General features: G+C 38.7%; 1 protein-coding gene across 6 annotated transcripts in view; it reads left to right on the top strand.

The window, feature by feature from the left end:
• Positions 1 to 27412, top strand: part of BMPR1A (bone morphogenetic protein receptor type 1A) — an 84689-nt gene that overhangs the window by 17590 nt on the left and 39687 nt on the right. For 2 of the 6 annotated variants that reach the window (XM_037400943.1, XM_037400945.1), the window contains exon 2: positions 23287 to 23408. The exons of 1 other annotated variant lie outside the window; for it this stretch is intronic. The gene's annotated coding sequence lies outside the window, so the exon portion shown is untranslated. Of the gene's footprint in view, positions 1 to 7364; positions 7528 to 23286; positions 23409 to 24569; positions 24688 to 27412 lie in introns of all 6 variants that reach the window. 3 more of the 6 variants (XM_037400946.1, XM_037400944.1, XM_037400948.1) reach the window with 3 other exon arrangements.

Raw genomic sequence — 27412 nt, 5'->3', positions numbered from 1 at the left:
CGGGTGCCTGTCGTTGTCCAGGATCTCGGGTTTTGGGTTGGCTCCGGGTAGGCATGACAACTTAGGAAAGAACTTGGGTTTGAAGTATTTTTAGGTATCAGAAATCCTTTTGGCTCTGGTTAATTTTGCTTAGCTGTAACAGTGCTTATAAGGACTTTCTGGAAACGGATTATTGTGCATAAAATATTTCGTCGAGAAGGAGAAGGCTGATTATCTGATGCATATATTGCCTCCTCATTTTCCAACTTGCTGCCTATGTTTACAGTGTTATGTAAATTCCAGGTAAATATTTACTTTTTTTCACGGAGATGCAGGTTTATGTATTTTAATTGTTTTCCCATCTCTTCCCATGGATACAAAATAGCAATTTGAAGTGACATGTTTTAAAGATCGTATAATTTCCATTTAATGTTTGCACTGCAGCAGTACTTAGGCGCTCCTTGGCAGAGCAGTAGTTGGTCCACACTTTAAAGCTTGCACCATTAAAAAAACCCCCCAAAACCCAAACAACAAACCTGCAGGAGACTATCATTAAGGCTTTTTGTAACAGAACTGTGTTTGTATAAAGTTTGGAGTTCATTTTGGAACAGAATGCTCTGTGGAATATTTATTGCAGTTGTTACAGTGCAAAGATACAGCAACGTCAGTTTTTATCTGCTCTTCCTATAGGGTCATCAACATGTGTCTGTGTACTTCTCTGAGGCTGCGTAAATATTTTCAGGTAGAAGAAACTAAGGAGGAAATCTCAATTTGAGACTCTGACCATGTTGCATTGTGGGTTTTGGTCTGTTGTTCTCTACCCCCACTGCCCACCCCCCCCACCCCCACACCCCTTCAGGTTGTACATCATATAGTGTCAGTCGGGTGTCCATAAGTATTGACTTCTTTTTTCCTCTACTTTCTCTATGATACCACAAAAATGAGAGAGGTAATGACTCTAGATTTCCTTCAAGAGCTAGGAAGTACAGCTTTGTTTGTGAAAAGGCTGAGCAAGGGCATGAGATGCCACATTTGTTGGAGCCTAAATAACGAATGCTGTATATCAAGTGCTGTGAAATGGATGAATCAAATCAACTGCAAAAATATCTTCTCTAGCAGCTGGTTGGAGTTGTATTATTTATAAAATAATGTGAAGCTTTTAGATCATGGGATTTTTTCTTCATGGCATGTAACCTCTTTGTAGCAAAGGAGGTAAAATGATCCTGGTTTTGGTTAGCAATGCAGCTCTCTTGTCAAAGGAATTCCTTTTATTCCCTTCCCTCCTCCCACAAATAAAAGCAATCACCCACTGAAATGGGGAGTCTTATGTCAAAATTCTGTAGTTGTTTTAGTTAGAATGAAGCACTCACGGAGAGTATCTTGTTCTGATGAACATTCTTCCTGAGAGTTGCTGCTGCTTCATTCCTGAGCTCCCCCCAAACCAAAGGAATCAAACTGATTCTTTCTGTTTCACTGCAGGAGTCTTTTGTCTTTTACCTCCCCCAGCAGAAGTGTCTTTGGTGCAGGTTGGAGAATTCTTCTCCTCAGCCTGAACATGAGAAATCTAATTTTGGCTGGTTTCTGTCCACTCCAAGTTAAAAATCTGAACATGAACTTTTTGGAAAGATTGAGTTTACTCTAAAGTCAATAAAATTTGACCTTAAGAGCAAAAATGAAAATGGACACTATCTCCACTGTATTTCATTTTCTTAGTAAGACCATATACAGTAAAAATAAATTATTTGATCACCTCATGTACCCTATTAGCCAAATTCTTGGTGTTTTTTCAACTTACTGTCATGCATGCGGTATTTCAAAAAGTGTCTAGTGTTGGTTAAAAAAATACGTTTTTTATAACCAAAAAGCATGATATGTCACAGATGCAGCTGGTGCTGAGAATATATAAATTCTAATACATATAAATAATATATAAATTATATAAATAATAAATAAAAACTAATACATATAAAAAAAGCACCACAACAAAACACCTTTTTGTTTCTGTTCCAATGTGTACATCTATAATGGGTTTCAGTACAGTTCAGATAGTTTCATCATATTCAAACTGAAATCTCAGTGCGTATACCCAGAAGTGTGAGGACCATAAACGCACATATAATGCATTTTAGTTAAGTACTTGTGCCAGTTTAGAAACTTCAAGCAGTCAAACTGTGATGGTGGAGCCCCTGTGCTGAGATCCAGGGTAGAATAATAGACGAAGAGCTCTGGCTAAAATTGTGTTGCCAACACCCAACTTCTGCATTAGCTGAAACAGAGCATAGCTGTGGCAGTCATGCTGTAAGTTAGCAGCGAACACATCTGAATTACGTTGCTTCTGCCCACGCATGCTTACCTTGCAAAATGTTTGCATAGATCTTCATAAAAACACTTCCCTTAATCTGCCGTGGCAAGCAACAAAATTATTTTGGCAGTAAAATAACATGGTATTTGAGGTAACAACGTTGCGAATGGAGGATATGCTGTATGTTTCTAGTGTTGCTTTCACTGTAAAACTCGTTATTTGTTCACCTGTCTGATAAGGCAGTGAAATAATGGGTGGTTCTGCCCTTTCCCTCCTTCAGTTATACTCCATGCAGCAGTTGTGGTGACCAGGTTAAGTCATTTTCATTGTCCTGATCTGACAGAAATCCAGAGCAACAAACAAAGCCAAAACAAACAAAAAACCCCAACACCAAAACCATCACATCAGTTATTTGAGGAACCTCATCCTTTGTTTGCATTGGGGTACTAGCTCTGGTCTGCAAATGGGGGGAGAACAGTGGGATCAAGACTAAAACTTTTGGGTTTGGCTCACTGTTCAGCTGAATTAGAACAGAAATCAAAGCCGGCAGGCTGCAGGTTCGGTCTTCCCGGTCTGGTTACCCTTGTACAAGAAGGCTCATGCGGTGGCGGGGTGGGCAACAGGGGCTGCTGAGGGCCAGGTGTGTGCGCATTCAGCCCGCAGAAAGCTGAGGAATGGTCTGTTTGTTGTCTTCAGCTACCCAGTGGGTGTTTTAGAGAAGGTGGAGCTAGAGTCTTCCCGGGAGTGCATGTTGAAAGGATGATAAATTAGTGGTTACAAGTTACAGCAAGGTAATTTTTTACTGGATTAAAAAAAAAATAATTAGAATGATGAGGTACTGGGGCATGTTGCTGAGAAGCTGCAGAACTGCCATTCTTGGATGTGGACAAAACCTTGAGCAACTTAACCTGACTCTGAATTGGGCTTTGTATTGGGCAGAAGGTTAGACTAAGCAACTTCTGGAGGTCTTTTCCAACCTCTGTGAGTTGATGGTTCTATCTGACGGCAACTTGGTTGTGTGGGGTTACCAATTCATGTGGATTGGTCACCTTGTCTTTCTCCAGAGCTCAGACAGTTTGTCTCTCATCTGATTTCTAACCCAGTCTAATAGGTTGCTTGGTTGGTCCTTTTTAATTGGCATCATTCTGCTTGACTGAGTTGGTGAATGGAGGACAGGAGCAAAAATTGCTTGACCTTGTTCAACACCAGCCATGTTAGTTTATCTGGTTGCAGTAGTTAAAGTTCATTTGTATTGTGTATCTGGGTTAAAATGAAAACGGAACTTCATGTATAGTTTGCAAGTGTACCACCATCTTTTGTTTTACAGCTGAGGAAAGAACTCGGCAAACAGGTGTGGCGCTCAGTGATGGCCCTTTTCATTAGGGTCATATTTGTGGGCTTTTCTGGTAGATCTTTCTTTAGAAGGAAACTTCACAGATTTTTATTTTTATTTTTTTAATACTATGATTAGTTACTTTTAACTATAGTTTGATTATTTCAGATGGCCTGAGTTACAGTTTTCTAAAGGTCTAGGTTGGGGCATGGCACACTATGTAGACTTATTTTTTCTGTTTATCCCCCATTTGTGGTAGTGTTCTATTCTGTGATTTAAGTCTGTCTTTATACAGAGAACTGAGGCAGGAGAGCTGCCAAATGGTTTAGTGCTACAGGCTATCTTAAAATCTCAATCTGAATATTTTGTCAGTGGGAGCTATTGGGTGGATGCCTAGGGTTTGGTTGGTTTGTTTGTCATTGTCCTGTCTCGTGTCCCGTCCCCCACCCCCCCCTTCCCGGGTCTGACCACTTGGTTGTCTGAATAGATTTGAGCTTCCATTTTATTTTAAATTTTAGCATTTGTATTAGCAAAAGTAATTGTACATAGTCTTGTGCTACAGCAGTTACATTTTTTAAAACGATGGGTGTTTCTGACCTGGGAAAGATAACATAATACTATGGATGTTCAGTATTGTTTGTTTCTATGAGCATATTTGAAACAATGGAAAGGCTTTAAAAAATGTTGAAGTTCCGAAGTGTTTCTTCTGTCAGTGTTAGATTTGGCAGTGGCTCACAAACATGAGAAACAATTTGCCAGGAAAGGAGTAACTCTTACCATACTTCTTGTGAGTCCCGTGATTTTTCTGCAAATATTTAAATCCTATTGTAGGACTTAAAAGGAGGGAGTTTACTTTGAAGAGAGCTAAAAGTAGTTTCTTCCTTCCTTTTGTGAGGTAGGATATGAAATGGCTATAGGTTGAACTGCTGGCCTGTAAGCAATTATTTTTATACAGATATAATCGAAAACTGACAGCAGGGTGGGGTTTTTTTCAGCAGGAGTTTATGCACATCAGGTTTTCAAACTCAATAGAGGACAATGGTATCATTTCTGTAATAGTATGTAATAAAATCTGGCAGGTTTTGAATTGGTGTTCTGGCTATCTGCAAGTCTTGCACAAGTAAATCATTATATTCTTTTTCCAGTTGGATTTTTCCTGGCTGTGTTATCACCCAATGTGAATGTTATCACTCAACTCCACAGTATCCTTTTTATTTTAAATTTTTAAATCAAATTGTTAAGGAAACCACTTTGGAACTCGGAGGACAGGAACCTTAAGGCAGACTAGCATTTGGGGAATTTTCTCTAGTTTAGTAAAGTCCAGAATCTCTTTCACCTGTCCTTTGTATATTTTCCAGATATCAACCGTGTACTGGCTTTAAGTAAGATCTCCTAGCCTGTTGTCTTGTTACTGTTTCTTTCAGTTTTGCCTGTTTGAAAATGACAATTTCTATACTGCACATATATAAATGTATAAAGATAACTTCAAAGGATCAATGTTAGTTTGCAGGTCATGGTTACCTGTAACATGGTGCATATGAGTTAAGCCTGAAAACGGAATATTCATAGAATAGTTTGCGTTGGAAGGGACATTTAAAGCTTATCTAGTCCAACCCCTCCCTGCAGTGGTCGGGGACATCTTCAAATAGATCAGGTTGCTCAGAGACCTGTCCAGCCTGACCTTGAATGTTGCCAGGGATGGGGAATCTACCACCTCCCTGAGCAACCTGTTCCAGTGTTTCACAACCTTTGTCATAAAAAATTTCTTCTTTTTGTCTAGTCTGAATTTACCCTCTTTTAGTTTAAAAGCATTAGCTTTTTTTTAGTCCCAACTAAAAAGTTTGTCTCCATCTTTCATTTTACATAGATAGCAATTGTGCAACTGTTACATCTTTTCTATAGCCTGTTTTTTTTCACCCAAACTTCATTAGAAGTATAAGCATTTAGTATCTTTCTTGGCTTTTATTTAAATATGTGCATTTGATGTTTTCCTTTTTTGTTAACATTTTTTAATTGAAATTTATTGCAGCATCAACAAGAAATAGAATAGGTCTGTGAACTGGAAAGCTTTCTGAAATATGACTGTAGTTTTATCAAAGAAAACTTGAAAATGTCAGGCAAATACAACTGGTTTTCATTAGGTGGGGTTTGGGTTTTTTGGGTGTTTTTTTGTTATATTTTCCTCTTGGGTTAACTTGGGCTTTCAAAACCTGTCCATTTCCTTGGAATTTTGGACTTTCTTCCTTGTCTTTTGTTTTTCTTTTTGTGTGTGTGTGTGTATCACTTTAATTTGAATGATCAATTTAAGTGTCATTGCTGTCAGAAAGTAGAGATGCTCTCGCAAAGGATTAGCAAATGAAAGAAGTGAAAATTGTTCCTCCCCTGATACACTGTTTGTAACAGCTGTATTTGAAAATTTTCTCATACAAAAAGAGGCTTTTTTGATTATTTCTTAGTAGCACTTAAACTGAATAGCATCAGAGGAAGCCCTTTTAAGGAGGATAAAATAAAAGACACTAAAATAAATGTAATAAAGATAAGACCAGATTATAGGCAACTTCCCAGTATAATTGTTGGGCGATGTTCCTTAGTACTGCAGTAGCAGAATTCGTTATTTCAGTAGTTCCTAGATCTTCTGTAAACTATTTTAATTTCACTGTTGCTGACAGTGGCTTGGAAAGCTCTTTATCTGCTGTTCGGTGGTAGCTGTGTATCCTGGTGGTGCTGCATAATGGGCATTTTACACAATTACTAGCATGAAACATAACATCAGAACAGTCTAAAGCATTCAGTGTTGTATCCTGTCACGCTTTCAAGCAAAAAGAAGCCCTTGTAGCTCATCAAAATACATCTAACTTTAAGATCCAAAGTTAGAGGTTAAGCTGTGAAAATGTCTAATATTCACAACCACATGAGAGAAGGAGCAGTTGACTAAAGAGTGGAAGAATTGTAAAAGTCTAAAAATAATTTTAAAAAATAATCTAGGTGCTGAAAGACCTGTAGGAAAATAATGTACTATTACTGTGCAATAATGGAAAAGTTGTTTGTCATTACTTCATGTACAGTAGACAGTTTGCCTTTTCAGATGGTGCTGTATGGAGCCGGTACACCTAAAGCAGCATGGCAGGGCTGAGGAGGTTTGGGCCAAGTACTTCCCTTCTTGTATGGCTAGGTTGAATTCTGGAGTATTTTAACTTCTGTCTGCAGAGGAACAGTAGTTAAAACAAAGGTGCTTTCTCTCCACATCTTTACCTCTTTTTCATTATCCTAAACAAGTCTCCCTCATTTTCATCCCCTTCAAAGTATAAATATTTTCAGTTATTTAGTTAAGACACCTTCCTATACAGATTGCTGATAACTTTTCTTTGTTACAACCTTTGAAGGTGATGGAGGGTGAAATTTTGTTGTTCTTTATCCTATTGATACACCTTTGAAAGTCTCATCTATCAGCTCGGCACAGATGGGTATCTTGCTTCATCATCCTACCACTGTTTTTCCTGGATTTGGCATAACATATTCTGTATCTTTAAGAGCATCTTGATCATGCAGTTTTCAAATTATCAGGTGTCTTACCCCCCAACCCCCCGGAGGCAGGTAATAGTGTTCTGAAGCTGCTTTTCAATACGTCAAGTCTAGGATCAAGTTACAAGTAGTGCGATAAGAGTTATGTACCTGAACTGCTGCTATTTTTCAGTATCTAAGAATGTTCCTCTTGAGATAACTTACAAATATCTTGCTACTTTTAACAAGGAGGAACTACGAGGAGGTCTCAGCTTATTTAACAAGAGGAAACACCCACCACAACCAGCCAAGAAGAGCCCACCTCCCTCAAACCATTCTGCTGGTCTGTGCATGGAAGAACTGACATCATCATCATACAAACTGCAACGCGTTAGCTTCTGTTGACAAAGAGGTAAACCTTACCCCTAAGTGAGCATGTAGACAAGGAAAGGCCAGAAAGCTCTTTATTCATCAGAAGAATTGGTGAATGTTTGAATCTTTTAAGCTTTTTAAGTGTATCTTAAAGAATAGGAATTGGGGGATGGCCCGTTCTCCTTCCCAAGTTCACTCAGGAAACAGCCTGAGACCATTTTACACCTTTGCAAGTCTTGGCAAAAGCTACCAGTCTTGTTCAAGGATATTATTAGGAGGTTTTGGTTTGGGTCACGCATGTCTGTATCCCACGTCATCATTGTTTTCTCTTTACGTTCCCCACTCCCTTCTCTGGTTTAGGAAAGGCCAAGATCATGTAATCTGATCTACATGGGATTTTGGTGGTTTGACAGTCTAAAGCTCATTTAATCAGATCACTGGATTATCATGTACCATTCTGGTTTATTAGAGATAAGCATCCTGTATCTTAAAGAACTTGAGAGTTTCTGGGTCTCACCTGACTTCCAGACATACATGCACAAGTGAAATAGATTACAGCATCTTGAGATCACCCTTTCCTGGGTTTCCTGTAACATCAAACTTTTTTTTTTTTTTTTTTTTTTTGTTCTTACCCCAGATATTCTTTTTCTTTCTTAATAAGGACGAGTTGCATTATGGAGATGCTTATGTTATACTAATAGCAGGCATCTGCTTTAGTGACTGCCAGAATATGATTGCATGCTGCTTTGATCAAGATTTAGTTGCATTGCTTAGATCTTTCAAGTTCTGTTTTCTTTTTAAATATAAAGAGCTGTAAGCTTGTTATGGAACTGTTGTGTGGTTCTGTTTAAATATACTCAAATATTTGTTCTATTTTAGTTTTGAGAACATACTAATATGAGAAGGAATGTGCAAGAGTACTGCTTCTATTCAGCAGAACTTCGGTTTAAACCTGCTCATTTATTTCTGCTCACTTTAGTAACTTTTATTGTTTTATCTTGTGACTCTTCTAGAGCCAACAGAACCAGGTCAGACTTTCTAATTTTCCTCATGTGCTTGAAAGCTGTTTCCTGACTTGCAGTCATGTATACTTCAATAAATCACTTGAAGTAAATGCAGGAACATATCTGGGGTACATACTTTCTTTTGCACAGTGTTCCACTGTTAATACAATCGCAAGAAAAGTAACCGGGTTTTGAACCTGGGTTGAATTGTCAGGGCTGATAGTTAGAAAGGCTCTGTACTTCCATGGGGCAATGTGAAAGGCACTCCTATAAATGGAGCCTGCTGCTGCATTGCGACGTAATTCTGTGTCAATTTTTGTCATTTTCAAAGCTACTTATAAAAATGTGGAAGGTTGTTTCATCCTTCCTAATGTTCAGTGGTTTATAAGGAAGGGTACGTATATAAGTTCTTTCACATTTAAAAACATTGGAATGTTGAATTTGTTCCTTCTTGGCTTTGTAAGACATGTAATTTTTTACTTTGTAAACCTGTAACCTGTACATTTTTCCTGCAGTTGTTTGTTCCAGCAATTGCTTTTCAGATTTGAACAGGCAAAAGTGGTCATGATAGTGTGTATATGTATCTTCCTTTTATAATCTTCTCTAATTATATGGTATACATATGGGAGCTTTAACTGATATGCCTTGCTGTAAAAAGAACACAGAGGCAAAATGTAAATAATCAATGCTTTATACAACACTTCAGGAAAAACTGACTTTTATCTGTTTACTTTCGATTTGCTTCTGGACAGCCTTTCACCTTTCTTCACCTGAATAAGGAAGCTGCTACCCTGAACTGGGATTCTTTTCTATTTTCAATGAATACTCTTGGAAACTATCCAGTGTTGAAATCTATCAGCACTTAGAAGTGTCTGGCATTCTTGTCAAACGGGATTGCTGAATTTCCAGTAAGTTGTTAGAGGGCTGAAATCTGTTTCTGCAAGGAGTAAGGAAATTCAATGGCTTTCTGGTTTGGTGGGGATGATGGTATGCTGAGAAGGCCTATCTGAAGACTGATGCTTCGGTTGCATTGTTGTTATCTATTTAAAGTATGAAAGCTTTCCAAGGAATGCTCCTGTTGGTGAGGTTTGTAAGTCCCATGCAAGTTTGTCACTTGAGCATACACCTTCATGAGGCTGAATTACTTTAGAGCCCCAGAGGTGCTCATCTGCAGTTAGGCCCTTTTCTTGCTGAATCTTTGAGTAGTGCTATGTATAGCCTGTGTTCAGTGTTACAGAAGGTTGGAACACAGAAACGTGAGATAAAATAATCTGACAGCCTTACATGAAAGTCTCTGTTGCCTTCCCCTAAATTTCACAGTATTGATTGCTATTTTATATTTCTATAGTTGCTTAGGAGGAAGAGATAGCTGCTCTGTAAACTAAGGATAGTAAGTAAAATATTTACCTGCACTTTTGCATGTATGATTTTATAAAATGTCATGCATCTAAAGTGTTAAATCAGCTAAGGTTCATATAGAGGTTTAGCATAGCCTATAGAGAAACTACCAATGTTAAACACTTTGCTGGTTCTTTTATTTCGCTTAACCCTGGTCCTTGCTTGACAGTTTAATAGGTTACAGATGATTCTCAGTGTAGAGAGGGACAGAGGTTACCTGTATATTTGAACTCGTTTTTGCATTTTTTCTTAGTTAAAATAAGAATTGTATTCTCCTCTTACTTGGGTAGGAAATGAAATACATAAGGGAACTTGCAAGGATGCTGTTTTCCTTTCCTTAGAATATCCCAGAAAATAATAATGGTGCAGCAATTACTTAGGATAATTAATATTGTAAAGTGTATCTGTAAGAGTTGTTTTAGCTTTTTCATAAATGCTACAGGCTGTGATAGTGTATACATCTGAAATAGCTGTACTTCCATTTTTTTCAAAGTTTTGGTTTTTTTTTTAAAAGTTTAAATATTATTAATTAACAGCAAATGGGACAGCGCTGGAAAGATAAAAGATCTTCCTGTGATGGTCCGTGCTCTGTGCAATGGATCTCTGTCTCCACTAAATCCAAAGTGGTCCCGAAGTGAGGAGCTCTGCTTGGTTAGTCTGAGCAGATGTGTGTGTCATTTTCAGGTTTAAAGAATTCTATTTGAGACTGTTCTCAGTTCGTGGACTTGAGGGCAGAAGGAAACCCACATAAGTGCCTACCCCAGTGTGCTATAAATGCATTTTACTGTAGTATGTCTAGTATGCCTTTAGGAGTCTTCTCGCAATGGAGAATCCAGTGAGTCATGGGTGAATCAGTCTGTAATTGATAACTCTTTAAAGTGTATTTCCTGTTTGAATTAAGATGAGATTCAAATGTCAGCTGCTGGCTCTTGTGCCTTCACTAAATAGAAAAAGCTGCTAGTGTCAGGGTTTTGGTTTTTTTTCCTTTTTTTTGTTAGAAGTTACATTAAAGTGAACATGTCAAGTATCTTAAGTTTCTTGCAGCAGGGCAAGCTTTCCAGAACTAAAATAAACATGAAATTTACAAAAAAAAATATTGAACAATACATCTATCACAAATGTACGTATTTCCCTGGTGGTGTATCTCAGTGTTGTTGGAAAAGCTTATATGTTATTCTAATGTGAAGTCTAACCTACTTTCTGTACCTTCCAAGAACAAAATGACTTCTCGTTTTGAGTGTATTTTGCTATAAAGCTTGTATTAAAATGTATGGTCATATTTCAGGAGTCTTCTCCCCCAAGTATGCTTAATTGGCTAAAAACGAATTTATTTCTGTTTTCTCCCTTTTGCCCCTTCCTTCATGAGCCTTGTGCTCATCTCTGTTAAGTAACATGTCTTCAGCAAGTACAGCAGAGAATAATCACTTGTATTCATCAAGTCTATCTTGAATCACCCTGTTCATCCACAATTTCTAGGGTGATGCTTTAACTTCTATATTAGTATATTAAAATGTGTCTGAAGGAAGGTGCCTGTCAGTTAAGTTTGTTAGTGTACATCAGCACTGCCAGAGTGTTTAAAGTCATGTGCAGAATACCAAGTGTGTCGGAATTTTTAGCAGGCTTAAGCAGATGACAACGGTGTGTTTTAGCTCTGGTGGTTAGCACACCTCTGGTGCCTGTAGAGCTTTGCTTACAAAAACTTCTTCCTGGCTAAAGAAACTATGCAGTTAATTTAGCCATTCTTTTTAAAGTCTTTTTTTTCCAGGATACAGCCCATCTTTTACAGTGTTTGTTCTGAGAAGGTGGGTTTTGCTATATAAAATGGACCTGTTCCTGGGCCGTTAACCAGTAGACATGCGTATTGTTCTCTGTGAGTGGTGCGCCACCAGTATATGCCACAATTTAAAATAATAATTAAAAAAAAAAAAAGGCTTAGTTTCTTTCAGGTCCTTCATAAGGGCACCAGCAGCCCTGTGCATTTGTAGCAGAGAATTAGAGATGAGATGAACTGGAATTCTTTACCATTACTTTTAATATATAAATTGGTAGTAAATATAGGAGGCCAGAATGGATATGTAGGTAACAATACATCATGTCAAAGAACTTGGTGCTGAATTTCCCTGCCCTGTGTGTGTCTGTGCCCTTCAGGCCTTTTCTGTATGTAGAATTTTTTTCACTAATTTTTCGTTAGACATCTTAGGTTGAGTTGAAAGGGCCCATGATCTGGTGGCCAAAGAACTAAAGCAGTATAACATTCCAGTGTTCTGGATGTATAATTGTTAGGTTTAAAGCCAAAATGGCTGAGGACTTTTGAGAAGCTTAGTTTCTAAATTGAATGACCTGTGTGTGTTACTTCCCATATGATGCAGCATTGCCTTACTCTAACCTGTTCACCTCAGCTGAAGCAGAAGTTGAGGCTGTGGTGGCCTGAGTTCAGACTTGCAAACTGAGTTCTGTATCATAATGCAGGTGGTAATGATGGAAAATTTTTATGGTCGTATTTTTTAAGATACTAATGAGTAAATGGGTACTTTAGCAGTATCTGGTTTGTTTTTATTACATTGGATTTTTCTTCTAATATTTCTAATTTATTTTTTTTTAAATAACAATGTTTGAAGTAATTTCAGGGACCAGGTATACAGGAATAATTCCCTAGTACAAGACTTCCATACTGGTACAAGATACCATAATTATATCTTTATTTTGAGTTGTTGTAAATATTTTTTGTAATGTGTAACTTCTTCTACGCAAACAAAAAGACTACTTCTGTTTTCAGGGGGTGGAAATAATAGCTGACTGAATAATAAATTTGTCTTACTGTATCAGGGAAGAGTACTACCTTGGTTTTTTAAACAGCTGAGTGAAAGTTCAGTCCACTTGAGATCAGATAAAATCAAATGCTACCAAGGTAATTTCATATGGTGTTCTGGATTATAAAGCACTCTTTCACTTTTCCTGACATATTGAAGGGGTTTTTTGGTACAATGAAATTACAAAAAAAAACGGTAAAACATTTAGTTCTGTTGTCTGCCAAAGAATTACAGTTGTTTCTGTAACATCACTTAATTGCGGAAAGCCAGAACATTCCTTTAGTGGAACATTGTTCATTAGAAGAATATCGGGTTATGACTTTCTGAAGTTAGATCCAAAAGCATCTAATGTATCGACTACAGAAATACCTAAACTTTAGATGCTACACTTGGACTAAGGGAATTCTCAAGCTGACTAGAATAATTTGAAATATTTTTAAATGCCTTTCTTTTTGTTACACAGTATTGTATAGTTAGTGACTTCTAGAGAGCAAGAGACTGGATGTCATGTCTTTTATCTTTAGCTAAAAGCTGTTGCCAGCAAAAGGCTCCTGTGCTTGCTTGTTTCCTCTAAAGACTTTTTTTTTTTTTGGGGGGGGGAGTTCGGTTATTCTCCAAACGTCCTATCACTATTTCACAGAAATGAGGTTGTATTCTGGGGAATATAGATGGGCCTACTGGGAACCAAACTTTATATATTTATATATCCTTATATAGATGATTGTCAACAGCTGGAATCTCCAAAGGATGGATGGATCTTTTGCAGCATTCTAAGCCACCCCATCTTCCTATTTGAGCATCCTTGTAGTCAGTTTTTCCCAAAGCAGTATTGATAAGTCGTAGCCGGTCTGAAGGAAAACACTTTGCAACATGTTTTAATAAATTTAGTGTTGATTAAAGAATGACTAATGAGTTACTGAAAATAAACTATGCATTGTGGTTTTTTTAATCACCAGGGGTTATATCAATAGAAGCCTACATTTAGGGGTTTGTGTATAAATCTGAATGGTCTTCTGTATGTTCCTGATATGATACACACTGCATGAATTAAATCTAAATGTGCTTCCCTTGCATTTATAGCTGCTGCCAATTTTAAGATTTAATGACAGTTGACTGATCCTTTCATTTTACTTTACAATGGTGTAAACAAATGCAAATTTTAAGGTTTATATGTTTTAGCAGAACTTAAACCAGATTTTATTGAGCGAGGCAAGAATTCTGTGCTTTTGTGCCTCTAATGCTGATAGAATTTTGGTTTCACTACAGGCCATTTAATAGAATATGTGCATTTTTACAGCTCCAGGGGAAAAAAAATAAATGTTCAGCTCTGTCCCTGTGCCAGCTGCTGAGTTCTGGACCTTAAGGTTTCCATATTCTTTTAAAATAGTTCTCATTGCTGACAACTAAAATGCATGGTGACCGACCTTCAACAGTCTGTCAGACCCAATAGGGGAAAGCATTTATGCTTTGAATGTTCTGTTGTGACAGACCAAGTTACAACAGAGACGTAGGTGTTTATTTTGCTTTTGGGGAGGAACACTTTTGAGCTAATAAAGAAGTGGTTTTATGATTTTTAGAAGGACATTAATTGTAAGGACTCTTAGTACTAAAGCTGCCCAAACGGCCAAAATTGTCTAGGTGTGTTTGTATTCTCATATCTGAATGAAAAAGTAATTTTCTGAGCTCCAGCATATGTTGTGTTTGTTCCCCCAGGATGGTTGTTTTACTCTTTTGAATGTTAGTGTAGTCCACGTTATCTTCTGCAAGAAAACTTAAGTTACCTGATAAGTCTGCTCATGGTGAAGGCCTTTAACCTTTTGGGGAGGAGGGATGTGTCTAAGGTGTCTCCTGATTTCCTTAAAGATGCTGTCATGCTTCCATGTGTTCAGAGCTGTTGAGATGATGGCTCTGACTTAGTGGTTTGCTGAAGGCAGTGATCTCCTTGGAAAGGTTTTCTCATTCCCAGCTATGTGTTCCTGTCACCTCCGTACCTTGTCAGAAGTTACCAACCCCACAAGCTGTGTTTAGTATGATTCAGCTTGGCTATGTGTATTGGGTTTGCAAGGCAGAGTTTTGGTAGCCAGTGGGGCTACAAGGGTGGCTTCTGTGAGAAGATGATGGAGCCAGTGCCAGCTGGCTGCAGGACGGACCCGCTGCTGGCCAAGGCCAAGCTGATCAGCAACAGCGCAGTGCCTCTGGGATAACATACATGTAAGAAGGGAAAAAATCTGTGCAACAGCAACTTCCGCTGGAGAGAGGAGTGAGACTGTGTGAGAGCAGCCGCCCTGCAGCCCCAGGTCACGCAGGAGGGGCTCCAGGCACCGGGGCAGAGGTTCCCCCGCAGCCCGCGGTGCAGCCCACGGTGAGGCAGGCTGTGCCCTCAGCCCGTGGGGGTCCATGGAGGAGCAGATCCCCACCTGCAGCCCGGGAGGGTCCCACACCAGAGCAGGTGGGTGCCCGCAGGAGGCTGTGACCCCGTGGGGACCCTGGCTGGGGCAGCGTGTGCAGAACTGCAGCCCATGGGAAGGACTCTAGATTGGAGAGGTTTGTGGAGAGCTGTCTCCCACGGGAGGGACCCCACGCTGTAGCAGGGCAGGGCGAGGACACCACCCCCACCCCCCACCCCCCAGTTCCTGTCCCCTTGCACTGCTGGCAGGGAGGAGGTAGAGAAATTGGGAGTGATGTTGAGCCCAGGAAGAAGGGAGGGGTGGGGGGGAAGGTTTTTTAAGATTTAGTTATTTTCTCATTATCCTACTCTGTTTTGAATGGTAATAAAACAATTTTTCCCAAAGTAAAATCTGTTTTGCCTGTGACAGTAATGGTTGGGTGATCTCCCTGTCCTTATCTCAACCCCTGGACCTTTTGTTATGTTTTCTCTCCCCTGATCAGCTGAGGAGCTGCTTTGCTGGGTACCTGGCATCCAACCCATGGCAGTATGGTTCAATTTAAAAACCAGAGAAACCAAACATTAATCCTACACATGCATTCGGAGGTGTAAGGCAATGTGATAGGACATTAGTGCAGTTTTGGAATCTTGTTTGCTCTGTAGAACTTTCATAGTACCTGTGACCATGGGACTTTAAAGTTGTGGCAGAACATTTTTTTAATCTTTTTTTTTTTTTCCCAAAATCAAAGAGTTCCTGAAAATGTTTCTCACTCTTTGAATTACTCTGTAAAAAGACAAATTGAAGAAATACTTGACCTTTTGCAGGAATTTTAGGGGGAGGAAGAAGAGGATTGCCTATTAGAATGTGGTCTAATATGTCCTGTGGGACAGGCAGGAGCTAGGTTTCCTTGGCTCTTTTGTCAGAGAGAAATTGAAGTCTGGGCAACATTCCCAGGATCAGTATTACGATAAGAATGCGCACATCTGGGTCTGTGTGCCAAATGATCAGATTTTATTGTTGCTTCCATCCACGCAAGGCAGCCTATTAGCCAGGTGGCGAGTAGAGTCTAGCGAGGGTCTGATGCATACTGTGAAATTTGGCTATGAAATTTGCCTGATGGCTAAATAGCATGGAGCCTAGGTATTTTTTGATAAATTTTTCAACCTCGGGAAGGCTTGTGAAATCAGTCCATGGTATCACAGCTAGCCTTATGTTTCCAGGAATGTCAGAAGCAGCAGAAGACTCTTAATAGGGGGGCCAGTCTGTCTTCAGTATCCTGAGAGGAATTTCAGATTGCAAATGGAGGAGCTTTGACTTGGGTACCTACAACACTGAGGTAAACCAGCTGAGTTTTAGATCTATCTTGGAAAGCAGAAGTACTTTTTAGAGAACTGTTTTGGATACTTGGAGAGCTGTGGTGTATGATGAAAGAAGGAGCTGGACAGCAAAGGCTTTAGCCCAGTTGTTTTTTGACAAAGCTTGGCAAGTCAGATTCTGACTTGACCTCTCCACGCTGAATGAACTGTTTGGCTTTGATGCATCACCAGTGCTGCAGGATGATGGGATTGCCTTTGAGGGTGGCCTACTATATAACTGTTTTTGTTTTAACAACGAGCTATTGTCAGATTCCTTTTAGCCCCAAAGTATGGAGCGTCAGCTGATTTTTCAGCTTCTACTGGCTCACTTTGCAAAGAACCTGTAAGAATACAGAGACGAATACTGCAGCTTCGCTGGGAGCACGGAGCCTGCTCTCACAGCACAGCAGGCTGTGGAGTCCTTCAGATGACTCCAGATGATGTAGCTAGGTATGCCAAAATAAAATATTAAAGGTATCCTCTAAGAAATCGGGAGGTTTAAACTCTTTCTACTATAGGCAATTCTATCTGCCAAGACAAAGTGAAAGCCTGGTGGAATTTTCTGGCCCTACTGCTGGGGCAGACTTTCATTATGGAGTCTAAGAAGGTCTATGTCTGGATTCACATGGCCCCACTAATTAATTCCTTGTGTCACTAGATGCTGTGGAGAGTATGGTGCGTTGTGATTTATGCAGGTTCATGTCATTCTGGAAGATGCATCCAGTCTTGTCTGTCGGGTACTGCATCGTCCTGCCTTACTTGAGAATTTATTTGTATTCTAATACTTCTAGATATGCCTTGGGGCAATGATTTATCAGGAGCTTGGTTGTGTAGAAGACTTTGTGTTATATATCTCAGTGCAGAACTCAAGGTGATGAAAGAAACATGTAACAAGGGCAGGGAGAGTGCCTGACCGTTTAAGTAGTGTGTCGGTCCTTCAGATATTGCCCATTCAGGGTGTCTTCTGTCTGTGTGAGCTTGCATGGTTGTAAGGCCTCAGAAGAAAAAGGTCAGGTTGCTCTAGGGTACAGATTCTTTCCTCATGTGTAAAGAGACCAAATGATGTGACATGCAGAGTCCTCTGATACCTCCTGAGCAGACAAGTTCTTTAAGGACCTGGAAGAACCACTGTCTCTTCTGGAAAAAAATTATGTCAATGTGTTAGGCCTAGTCCATTGATTTAACTTATGTCTAATAATGTTCATGAAATAAATAAAAATTGAAAGTTGCATGCCTCTGATAGAGAAGAAATTTTTCCTAAAAAGAGGAAGACTTGCCTTAAAGAAAAGCAGTTGCATGTATATATATTTATTATTTTTTATTATTATTGTACGGATTTGTCCTGTATTTTCTGCCAGAGTAGAAATGAATCATCAATCAAGAGATTTTGCATTAATGGCAGTGGCGGTTGTTCTACCTGTCTGCACAAACAACTGGCCAGGTTAGATAAGTACTTAAATTGACCAGTTGGTGTTTTAAGTCTGTATTATTTATATGTGGTATCTTGGTTTCATCAAAGTATTCCAAGGTAGTATTTCTGAAGTTCTGTAAACCTTCCCACAAATGAATACAAGTTTTTTCTGCCATAAAGGTTCCATGCAGTAATCGATAAAGAAAACAAAATCTAGGCTTTCCAAGGGCAACCTGGAAGTGCTGGAAAGATAAGAGGTATCCTGAACTAAGTTGAGAGTTTTGACCAAATATATAGAAAGGCCAAACCACTGTAATACAGATGTGAGGAACGGTATGACATGAAGTGCTGGAATATTGTGTTACTCCTTGCATTTTTAATACCTTGCAAGAATAACTTGGTGATTGTTTATTAAAACTCAAGGGAATGCAGACATAAAAATAATGTTAAAAAATAGTTTTCATGGAGGTGTATTTTTACTTTTGAACTATTCTGAGCTAGTTTGCCGCAAGGATTGGATAAATGTGCTTGAACCATATTTCAGGCTCTTCTTTCCCATCTTGCTACCTGGAAAACTTGGTGTCCAGAGGCTGGAAAATGATATTGTTTGTTCAGCCAATGAATTTTATTTCTTGTAAGAGTCCCATTGAATTTGGAAGGGCTGTTTGTTCAGTAAGATGTTCTTGCTCATATACCTACTGTTCTACAGACAAGACTGAAATGTACTGCAGGTGGTATGATGTTTCCTTTTCCCAGCATGATAAGGGGTTTTTCTCACGTGTAGATTTGTTGAAAAGATTTTCCTCAAGAAATTCATATCCTTGGACATGAATTTTGAAGTAGGATTTGGAAATTTGGTATGGCTGCTTTCCCTTTAAAATTCCACTCAAATTTCACAGGTATAGTAGACTTCTAAAAGCAGTATAGTCACTATTTTGCAAACTTTTTCTAGCTTACAGCAACTCTAGATAAATTTTCTAGTGGTAGTCGTGAGACTGTTAGTTCGAGCATCTTCTAGACTGTTATCAGGACCTGCAATGTATTTTCTTTGTGCATAGATTTCTAACAAAAAACTTTGTTTAGGACTATAGTTTGCCTGAAAATTAATAATTCTGGTTCTGAAACCTCTCCCGTCTATGGTTAACAGAGCCTTCAGCTGGCCGGGAACTCTTGACACTGCATAGAGGGACAGGTGGCTAGCATCACCTGCTGTTCTCCTCCACTTTGCTCCCACCCCAAATCTCAGATGCAGGAGGTTATTTGCCCTGTTTTTTTTCTGATCTGTTGGTACAGTATCACCCTAGCCCATGTCTGTGACATGATCTGAATTTACAGAAACTTTAAAACAAGTTCCGTTTCATGAATCGGGTTAATGGTATAATTAGCTGAACAGCTAACCCTGCAGAAGTGAGGCACTGGTGGCTGAAGGAAGTAAAACAGCAGGAAAGACGTAACTGGAAGCTGGAGTGAATGGAGAACTATTTAACCCATAGTCTGTACCAACGAATCCTTGTATGATCATGTACTTAATTGCAATTAAATTACTTTAACTGTTATGTTACTCTAATTAAAGTTACTTTTCCAAGGCTATGTTCCGTAAATACATACAATTTTGCATTTAAAATGCACACCTGAGCTAGAGTTGTCTAATAGCACAAAGATTTGCCATTGGCACCCTTCTGTTTTGAAAAGCTGTGGTAAGTCAATTTTCATTTAAATGTGCAGCCCTCCTGAGCATTCTGTCTTCTTGCAATTGCAGATTTCCTGCATGCCAACCTTTCCTGTCTGGTTCTGGGGTAAAAAGCTGCTGTGCTTATTCAGCTATAGATCGGTGGGGGTACTGGATGTTTATAGCTACATCAGGAATACCCTTCATCTACCTCTGGTGTCTTACTCTGCTGTGAAATTTCTAATTCATACTGAAGGTGTGAAAGTTCCATATCGCACCCACCCCACCCCTCCAATTTTCTCAGATTTTGGCATATTTCCCCAACTGTAACAAGTAGCAAGAAGAGGGAATCTAAAATCAATAAAGTCATTCAGCTGAAAACTGGTGAGGCAACTGGGGCAAAGGGGGAATGAATTGGAGGAACAGAGTGCAGGGAGAGTCAAGTGCCAGGGAAGTTTTTAGTGTCAAAAGAAGAGACAGGTGAGGGAGTGAGTTGGATGTGGTCCTGGAGCTGGAGGAACTGGAGCTATAGAAGGGAAGCAGGATCTAGAGATGTGGGAAGACAAGAAAAAGGAATCCACAGCCTGAGTACAGTTTCTTCTTCAAGGTAAGTCAGTCTGACTTGAGCTTTGCCACTCTGAGACCCTCCTGTCTGTCCTGCTCTTGGCTGTTGGTTCCTGCCCTCTGCCCTGTGCTAGTGGGGTAGCTCTTCCCTCCCCACATGCACACAGAATGAGGTTTAAATCGGCTCAGCTTAGATATTCTGACTGTTCCCTGGGACTTGCCAATGGCCGAAAATTTACAGTCCTCTGGGTTAGCTATTTAATTTGTGTATTCATGTAATTCAGATTTTTCTTTTCCCAGTTTGGGTGCTGGTATTTCTGAGTTATTAGTATATGAAGATTCCAGATTTTGTCAGAACACTTGGAAAAATTTCCAGATAAATCTGGATTTAATGTGTAACTAGTGACCAGCACTGTGAGGCTCTGTACATTTGAATTTGTTTGTGCTTCTTGTGGTCATTGTAGTAGACCAGGTTCTATTAAATTGAATAATTTATTCATTAACTTTATTATTTTGTCCTTGATAGCACTTCTCTGGAATATGCCATCAAGAATGGCACTAAATATTTTGAAAAAGTAATCCATTAATAATTAAGCATTTTGGATAACTGTATAAAATAAATATTTAAGTCAATTGATTTTTATAAAATTAGGTATGTTTTTAAGTAGCATCTCATGCCGATGAAGAAATGGAAGAAATAGTAACACAGTTAGGTCACTCACATAAATTAATAATTATCTTTAACTTCAGTCCTATCTCTGACGAGAGATTTTGCAGTTCCCCTTTTAAAAAAAGGAGAGATGAATTTGGAACTGACACAAAAATTCAGTAAGGTCATGAAAGAGGCTGTGTCCACCTTACCAAGCACTGTGGTGTAATAGGATCAGATCTGTCAGGTGCTGAGAACCTGGCATCCATGCTGTACAGGTGGTGAGGGTTTTATTTCAAGCTGGTCCTTGTCTGATTGTGTGGCTGAATTCCTGTTAGTGGTTGGAGCGTGTACAATGTACATCTGAAGCTCATTCTCTGATCTAGTTTTATTCAAAAGAAACGTGGTTCGTGTACTTAGAGACCGCTTTGCAATGTAAAGCAAAGCAAGGAAAATAGGGTTGTTTGGGAGATTGACTTCAAAAGTGTAATCCTGATTTGAATTAAATGCTAAAGTATAGATGTACCTAGAGTCGTGCAGATCAGGAAGTTCACTTAAGTAATTTTGTTTGGTAAGAGAGCTTGGATATCTGATACATGGGAGTGGGATCAGGAAATGCAATGAATGCTTACAGAAATGAACAGTTACTAAGAATTTCATTGATTTGGGAGTTTGAAAAATACCAGGAGGGCATCACTTAAAAAACAAACAAACAATCCAACTAGTATTTTTTGGAAATGTCTTCACCCTTATGAAGCAGCCTCTATAAAGTGGCCTTTGTATAAGTCAGATGCTAAATACAGGGGATTGGAGGTGGTGTAAAAACAGAAAGCACACCAACTATTTGCTGTTTATAGTTGTTTCGTTTGGAGTCCAACAGAAGATGAACTCTAGTTCCTTGGTGTTATAGAGAGGAAGAGATGGATATATTTTTCAGATTCTGTACTTTAAAAAAGCAAAAATAATCTCCACAAATACTTTTGCGTGGCAAGAATGTTTTTTCAGTTTTACCATGGAAGAAATAAGTCAAGTATCAGCCTGTCTGCTCAGTGGAGACAGTTGTCTTTAAGAACTGGTGCTATCTGATATTCAGGATGGTTTTGGGTTACCATTTTACACAAATTTATTATTTATTACCAGGACTATTAAACCTCAGTGTGTGAGGAACAGTGCTTATAAATGGACGTGGAGACAGAAGTATTCTGACCTTGTAATGGTAAAGGTCTTTATGGTGCTTAGAAAGGAAGAGAGAAAGAAAGTGGATGCTGAACCTCTTCCTCTGCTGGAAATCATACAGGCGCATGGTTTATCCATCCCTATTCCCAGTACTGTTAGCCTTGGCATTCAAAAATAAGTCAATACATCTTTATGCGGGGAGACTGGTTGTATGGTTTTTAACAGTGTAACTGGATTGTTGATGTTAAAGCCTGTGTTACTTTCAAGGTTACATTTGTAGTCGTAAGACTGGGACTTCTAAATGAAATTTTTTTGTATGATCTCTTTGAAAGCTTTAGATGATGGAAGCATTCAAAAATTGTGACACTGATAAAATGGGAATAGTTGACACTAAGTGGTGTATGCTCAAGATGGAGTCTAAATAATAAAGGTGATAAGCCCAACCTAGCTATCCACAATGAATTTGAAGACTTCGGGAATCGATACAGGTCAGGCTTGCTCACAATTTGTTTGTGCAGTTAAGAGCCTGTGTTGTGCTTTCCTCTAGTGCTTAGGTGTATGCCAGTTCAAAAACACAAACAAAAATTCAAACTCACCCTATTGCCAGGACTTTTTTCTAAATTCTTGGCTTGCCTTTTCTTCCAGGAGTATTCATGCCTGTGTGCAGCTATTGATTATTTCTCAGTATATTGCGGTTTCTTGTGTCCTGGAACAAATGGGGTGATACCAGTGGATTTTTGTTGTGAAGCTGCAATCTTAAAGATTCTTGGGTGTTTAATTAAAATTGACTGGTGCGTTGTTTTGGGGTTTTTTTTCCATTGGTGTCACCAACAATGTGTCCTTCCTCTTGTCTGCTGACTTTAAAAAAAAAAAAAATTAAATTTAAAAAAAATTGGAGAAACCTGGTATCTGGAGGCTTGCAAATTGGGCTGGTATAGACCAGGCAAATCCAAGAGTAGTTGGGAGAGATCAGAAAGGCTTATTTTCATAGGAAAGCTAGCTATAGAGACTTTTTTAATACCCTTCCTCCCTGACATCACTGTTGATCTAAGACAAAGCTGTATTTAAACAAAGGATAGAAATCTGGGTTTGTTTTTTTAATCATATGAGTGCATAATGATACAATATAAATAAAATAAATTTCAAATGCTTTTTAATATCAGTATTTTAAAAATATACTGCAACCATGCAAGTATTCGAGATTCAGGACCCTTAAGGAAGAACCTTTTTCTAGCTAGGAGCATCTCATAATAGCAGATGGCTTCCATAATCCCAGATACCAGTATCTGCAATGTGCCATTCACATTATGTACTATGAACTGTCAGTACAGTTTCTCTGGATATCTCTTAAGTCAAATTATCTTCCTGTTTTACAGATTGATAGAAATATGCATTTCCATAATATCACCTTTGAACTAATGAAGTGGAAGTACAGATGAAAACAGTCTGGAGAAAGCTTGAAGTACAGTACAGTTTCATTCAGTTTCCTAATTCTGAGGTAAGGTTAATGCATGCGAAACTGTATTTCAAATATTTCAGGGATAAAAAGCATATGATAAGCAGCTACGATATCTTTCTTATAAATATTTCTGAACCTACTTTTTGTATGCTAGTGAGTCTTTAATACCATACTGGGAACGGCCATTTGATCTACTCTCTGTCCATGTTTCAGTTAAGAAAAAAGAAAAAAACAGCATCAACTACAGAGACATCTGTTGTAGAAAGATACATTAGAAAAAAGTTACCATATCAGGCAAGTTTTATTTGGTACAATCTGTCTGGTCATGGTTATTACTAACGCTTTAATTGAAACAAGGGACTGAAAACATAACCAAGTGACATGCCTGTTGGGCATCTTGTCTTCTGGCCCAGTGTTTGATTGGTACAAAACGCTCTTACCCTTTTTTATTATTATTGCTATTAGTAAAATGTTATGGGGTGTGGTTTTGTCATACCAAGTTCCACTGCCTCGAAATCTTACAGGCATTCCTGTGATTGATTATGAGTGATGGGTGTGTTGGTTCATAGTTTGCTGCTTTTGTGGTGTCTGAGGCTTTTTTTTCCCTTTACGTAACTAAGAGGCTAAGTAGAATAATCCTGAAATGCCAGATTTCTGACATACTTCAGAATTGTTTTCTGCAACATTAGATCTGTTTAAAAAACAGGTCATGAGCAGTGGCCCTCCTACATCGAGCTTCTCACTGTTGGAGTTTGCTTAACTGAAGCTGAGGCAATACCCATATACAGCAGTTTTTAAGCTGCTAGTGCTGTTGGGCCTTCTCACTCTTTCCCATTTGGGTAGAAATGGGGTCTCTGTAACAGGTGGGACAGCTTCAGAGACTACCCTAGCAGGCTTCAACAGTCATCATCTTGCTTGTTGTCAAAGGAAGTTCACATTTCAGATTATGTTACCTTGCTGATTTTGGCCGCTGTTACAAACAGATGTTGAACTCCTTATCAAGAAAACAGAAACTTTACTTAAAAGAGGACTGTCTCTCTCTCACTTCTGGAGATCAGCCAAGGAATCTTAATATGCATTTGCTATTTGTACATTTGACTGACAGAGAGAAGCATGTATTCTCTTTTAGAGGTCAAATTTTAGAGAAACATCTAAGGAAAGATCAGCATTGAATTCAGCTAACTCATATTTTATCTTTAGCGGACTTACTGCTCAAAACCAGGAACTTTCTGCATACCATAAGCAAATTCACAAAGCTATAAAGTTGGAACTCGTGTTGACAAGTGCAAAATTTGTACTCAATCTACAAGCACTTCAGGTGAGGAAGATTGTAATCTTGTCTACATGCTTAATGCAGGTCTGATGGATGTTAGCTTCTTTCACCTTCCTATTTTACTTGGGTTGTTTTATGCCTGCCAAGACAAGAAGACAGGCAAGTACTATTTCTTCTTATTCAATCACATACTCCTGTAAAGATGCTGGATGATTCAAAGGCCAATTGTACTATGCATCTTGCAAACAGAAACAGCTAGCACAGACCTAACATGCTTGTGTACTGCTCAAAAGTAAAGGACTTGGAGTCAAGTGCTGACAGTTACGGACTTTGCACTCTCACAAAACCAAGAACTAATTTCCTCCCTTTTTCTCCCAGAGGAGGGGAGCAGATCATTTCTCTTCCAATGAGACAGATAGTTGAGCAATAAATAACAGGTCCCAAATTGTTTATCAAGAGAGGATTCTGCAGGTGAGGCACTGTTTTGAAAGATCACTCTTTCGTCTGCCAGAAAGAACAATGTCTATTCTTAGGCTTGTAATGACAAGTAAATTTCAGAATTGGGATTAAGTGTTCGGGGAACATGTGCATACTAATAGAAGACTGTGTACTTTAAGAGCTATTTGTACAAGTAAATAGCTTCGTTAACCTAGATGGTTTGCCTGGACACTAGAACCACATCAGCCATTTAGAAGAGCAATCGATGTGCTAAAGGGAAAGGATAAACTGTGTTGGTGTAGATTTTGGGATTTTGTAGGATTAAGGAATGGTAGAGTGTAGAGAATGGGTCTTTAAAAAACAGTTTTTTAATCACTCTGTCCTCTGTTCTCAGTGATCCCACTCCCAAACCATTTGCAGCTGGTGCAGTATTTAGAGTAGTGCTGTAAACTTGATTAATGAAAAATCTCACTCCTTTCATGTCAGAGATTTGAAGGAAGGGAAATGCTTGGAGATGCCGTGTATAGGTGAGCTTTCTGAATAAAGAGTACCAGTACATGCTAATTAGTATGTCTTTAAGATACCATCTGTATTTCCCTCTTAAGTGTCTTTCAGATGCTATCCTGAATTGAAATGAACTGAAAAATGGGTGGATGCCTTTCTGTTACACATGGGGAGAGAGAGAAGGGGTTTTTTGCTAATACTTATTATTTTGCTGATAGGCTGGGCAAAAGCTTTCCAGGGTCAAATGGCACAGCATAAGCATATGCAGTTGGGTGAAAACTGGATGCAATGTTATTTTAAGGGAAAACCGAAACAATCTCAACACTACCACCACATACTCCAAACCATCTTCATAGTTAACTTTTTTCCCTTCTCCACTGTCTTTTTAATAGTAATAGTATTAGTAGCAGTTGAGGGAGGTAAGTGGTTTTCTGCTTTCCCTGTATGGAAGTAGCTGATCTGGCAAAATATAAAATGGCAACGCCACAAAATTTCCCTATCTTGACACAGCTTGTCCTGCTTTTACTGAGGATTATGTGCTTGTAAGTCAACAAGCACACAAATGCAAAAAGGGAGCTTATCAGAACCAAACAAGAACAAGTCCTTTTGTTAATAATTTCTGTTCCTATGTATGTTCTACTTCCTGTTTTCATACCTTTATATAATATATATACCTTTATATAATATATATATATTGAATTTCAATAGCAAGGTGACAAAGAAGGAAGGTTACCAAATCCAAAAGAGGGGAAAAACTATAAATAACCAGAGGTGGACAGAGTGCATCGTTCCAGGTGTTGATCAGACATTTTATGTACTTCCTGAGAGAGATCGGTGGTATCGTATTTCAGAGCCTGACTTGCTTTCAGGTGTATTTTTTGAGCCTACTTATGACTTGACACCCACAAAACCCTGTGAAATTGAGTGCTTTAGTTTTAAATGTTTGTTATATGAAAAAGGTGCATTATTTTGTATCTAAAACTGCTGGCTGGTAATTTATCTGTTAGTTCCTAGTTGGTGTACAGGGAGAAATTGTGATTAAATCTCTCTGGTTATGTCTTCCATGTTACAGTTAAGAGTATCGTACATCTCCCTGACAGTTCTCAAGATGGTTTACTTTAATCTTTAATACAGAGTCTCTCCGTAATATGGGTCTTCATTGTACTTTTGCTATTTTTAGTCTATTTTTTTGAGACAGTGTAAACTTTTTTTTGCAACTGTGTGTTTATACAAGTCTTTAGCATTTCTAGTATGATGTAACTGGAGAAATACAGCTTAATATATTACGCCTAATCAGTAGGTCTGTGTATGCTTAATTACCTTCTGCAACTGGTCTCGTGTATCATGTTGTTTCTTCATTTAATATAAAGATTTTGGTTGTATGATTACTTTGGGTTTTTGCAGTATTGAAAACTGGGCTTTGGATGACTTCCTCCCTCACCCTCCATTAAAATATGAAATACTCCCTTAGTTTGACTTGCCTGCAGCAAGGCATCAACTAGGAGGAGATTAAAGACCTCTAATGTACAACTGCTGAACCAGTAATTTTAGTTCACAGTTTAAGAATAACTTCCTACTTTTCAGCTTCTAATGTCTATAGAGTTGTTGTCTTTCTGTTTCCTCCCAAACTGGTGGTAGTAGAACCATAATTTCTCATGTGATGGAGCTTGTACGTTCAGTAGCCAGGAACACATGCCAAGTGCTTCAGATTGAAATCTGCCAGTGACAACATGGTATTTTTTGCAATAGTTTTCTTACTAACCATCAAGACTGTGTAAGAACCCCTCCATTCAGCTAGGAAGCAATTATTCTGTAAGGTTGGGTTAGC

Source organism: Falco rusticolus, chromosome 9 (genome assembly GCF_015220075.1).
Source record: "Falco rusticolus isolate bFalRus1 chromosome 9, bFalRus1.pri, whole genome shotgun sequence".
Lineage (NCBI taxonomy): Eukaryota > Metazoa > Chordata > Aves > Falconiformes > Falconidae > Falco > Falco rusticolus.
This window is presented reverse-complemented; position numbering and strand designations above follow the sequence as displayed.